Genomic DNA, 3,801 nt, shown 5'->3' with positions numbered 1-3,801 from the left:
TGCAAGAGTTTGAGACTTTTTATGATCAGAAGCCAAGGTCGTGGAAAATATCCAGAAAGTGCCAGTGAACTTCTGTTTTGCCTTTGTCTTTTTTACTCGTTGTATAACATGCCAGATTGTTTTATTGTGAGTTGTGTTTCTGAAATGTGTTTCATACAAAAATGCAATTTGGACAGTCTCTACTTACATATTCCCCTTTACTGAGGATATGTTCAGTAATACATCCGGATAAGTATTTTTAAAAATGACTGTAGAGAGCCATCTACAGGCGAAAGGCGGCATAACATCACAACAGCAGCATTTAAGATGGAACGAAAAACGCGAAGAAGCCAACTTCAGCCTCGTTAATGCAATAACATTAGGTGAGGTGAGGTAAAAAATAAAAGCAAATTTTATGCTTCAAATTAAATTAATTTTATTTATTATGAATGTGCCTGAAATTTTTCAGTACTTTAGAGGGTTCTGCCATTTTAGATGTTATGCTGTTCCTGTCTGATTTGTCAAATGTGTCATTTAAATCTCTCGTCATTTCTATATCAGTCTGAAGGCCTTGAAGTAAAGATTGCAATTCATCCAAAAATACAATTCATCCAAAAAAAGTTTCCCACTGGTGATACATACAAGGAAATGAATGTACATTTTCCCCCAAAATCAACAAATTTAAAATCAAATAAATCCCTCATCTGCAGGTGGAGAGAATAATGTCAGAATAAATACAGGTTTAAAAGTCAGGAGCATTGATAGTCCTATTTTAAAATGACACTAAAATGCTCACAATATATTAAAAAGCTCTATTAAATAATGAAAAAATTAAAACAAGGTAAAAAGAAATAATACACAGTTATATAGCTCAGGAATTATCAATGGGAAGTTACAATGGGTTGATATGATTTAAAAAATAAAATGTTTGAAAAAAATCTGTAAAACTACAATATGCTAAAAATGGCATGAATACTTAAAACAGGTGTGTAAAATTAAAAAAAAATAAAACAAGTTAAAATAAATACTAAATGGGTTTAAAATTCAGGAAAGTGATTGGTCAGATGCTTACGATGAGTGTTGCTGGTGTTTCGTGTGATTTACTTAAATGAAAAAAATATTCAATTTAAAAACGGCAAGAGCTCGTATGAAAAAAAAGTTCTTAAGTATCTTTGTTGTAACAGCTGCGCCAGAACTAGTGTATTCATATACATCAGAAAAGTAGCTGAACGTGACTGGTTTATATTCAGTTATGTGCATTGGGGACGAAAAGGAGACTTACATGGATTTTATTAGGTTTTAGGAATCAGAAAATTTATTTGTATATGTTTATGCCTACGAGCAGAAATAACTTCCTGCTTTCAGCGCTTTTATTGTTTCTGCTTGTAACCTCGAACAGAGAAACCCAGTACTGACTCACAGAAACGCCCCAGAGTTTCTGTGTTTCTAGGATTTAAGAGGGATGTACTGTATGAAGACAGTAAAGGGAGTTTGATGAGTCTGGAGGGAGGAGATACGCATTCCGCACGGGGAGCGCAGAACAACGAGTTTCACCTGCAGCTCGCTGAGTCCTGTCCTATATAACTGCTGAGCCTGGGACACACTGAGTCTCTAACCAGTGTTGGAGATGTAAAGGGTTAAACCCAGAAGTTGGGAGTGGAGTTTTTGTATAAGTGTAAGATTAAGGGAATAGGGTTTCGGGGGCTTTGGTGCACAGAAGAGGTTTCGGTTTAGGTTTAGTTTGCTTTTGACACATTTGTAACGGCCATGGCGGCCTGTAGAGTCGGCATGCGCCGTTACTTTTGCGCACGTTTGGTGTATAAGGGTGGTGAGGTTTCGGCTCACTCGGGTGATATTTCACGGTTGGACTTCTCAAGGAAGGTGTTACAGAAAGGATTAAGGCATTAGATGTCAAATGCTTAATCACTTTGCTGAAGGGAATTGGTTTTGACATTAGTTTCAATCGGCAAAGTTACTGGAACAATTTTGGATGAAAATAGAGGAGAAAAAAAGATGTGGGCCTGATTAGAATGTTTGAATGGCAGAAGCTGATGGATCTTTCTAATGTGGTGTGAGCCTGGTCAGTACCTGGATGGGAGACCTCCTGGGAAAAACCAAGGTTGCTGCTGGAAGAGGTGTTAGTGGGGCCAGCAGGGGGCGCTCACCCTGTGGTCTGTGTGGGTCCTAATGCCCCAGTATAGTGACGGGGACACTATACTGTAAACAAGCGCCGTCCTTCGGATGAGATGTAAAACCGAGGTCCTGACTCTCTGTGGTCATTAAAAATCCCACGGCGTTTCTTGAAAAGAGTAGGGGTATAACCCCAGCATCCTGACCAAATTTCCCATTGGCCCTTACCAATCATGGCCTCCTAATAATCCCCCTCTATGAATTGGCTACATTACTCTGCTCTCCTCCCCACTGATAGCTGATGTGTGGTGAGCGTTCTGGTGCACTATGGCTGCCAACGCATCATCCAGGTGGATGCTGCACATTGGTGGTGGTGGAGGGGAGTCCCCATTACCTGTAAAGCGCTTTGAGTGGAGTGTCCAGAAAGCGCTATATAAGTGTAAGCAATTATTATTAATTAATAGGACTGTGATTGTTTGCATGTTTAATGAGATGGTGATGAAGGAAGATGTTGTGACATGGTTGTCTAAGTATTGTTTAGTGAAAGGTGAGCTTCAGAAAGTCTTGGATGATGATGGCATCTGGAACTGTGCATGGAGAGTACCTGTTTCATTGCATGAAGACAAAAAATGGTTATGGTGGATTTAAACACATTCCTTCTTTGATTGGATTAGGTGAAAATACAGGCCTTGTGTTCTACCAAGGGCAGCCAAAACCGTGCAGGAGATGTGGGGAGATGGGTCACTTTGTGGATGCCTGTACAAAGGTGGTGTGTGGTAAGTGCAAGGAAATTGGACATGCATATACTGAATGTACAAGCGTGAGGAAATGTAATCTCTGTGAGTGTGAAGGTCATGTGTTTAAAGACTGTCCAAATTCCTTTGCAAATAGAACAAAACTGGGAAGACCAATGCTCTTCCAATAGCCTGCCACCTGTGGAGACTGAAAGTGCTCAAATGAAATGTACAGAACAGAGGGTGCAGTCTAAAAGAGACATTGGATTTAGAAAATTATTGAACTCAGAGCAGAAGAGTGAGGGAAGATCATTTTCCAAGTCCTCAGGTAGGTTCTCCCATGGGTTTAGATGTCTCCAATATATGTGATCTTACTGACCAAGCTTTAGAACCAAAGACTCAAGGAGGGCAGGTGGTGAAATATCCTATGGATTGTGGGGGTGGTAGAGGAGGAGACAATTAAAGCAAAAGGGGGGGGGCTGTATAGTAGGTGTCACCTACTGAATGATTGTAGCCAGAGCTTTTAGTCTCCCCTGGTCCTACTTTAAGTATGGCTCTTAATATTGTGTCAATAAATGTGAGAAGCATTCGCTCTAAGTTAAGGGCAAGGACTATACTATCATTTGTGAGGAAGGTAAATGCTGATATTGTGTTGTTACAGGAGTGGGGGTTACCCTTTAAAAACTGCTATAAGGATACGGAAGAACTGTGGACATTGGGCCCATCAATCTGGAGTGGGTCCAAAGAAAATAAATCTGATGGTATAGCTGTTCTAATTAAAAATAAGATGATAGAGGTACGTCAACACCTTGTAATGAAACCAGGGAGAGCACTGGTGGTGTATCTGGGTTTCATGAATGTCTAATTTAAACTCTTAAATATATATTGTCTGAGTTGCTCACATGACAGATATGTCCTAATTCAGGAACTGAGTAAATTGATTGGGATGGGATTTGAA

Source organism: Lepisosteus oculatus, chromosome 14, assembly GCF_040954835.1.
Source record: "Lepisosteus oculatus isolate fLepOcu1 chromosome 14, fLepOcu1.hap2, whole genome shotgun sequence".
Taxonomy (NCBI): Eukaryota; Metazoa; Chordata; class Actinopteri; order Semionotiformes; family Lepisosteidae; genus Lepisosteus; species Lepisosteus oculatus.
This window is presented reverse-complemented; position numbering follows the sequence as displayed.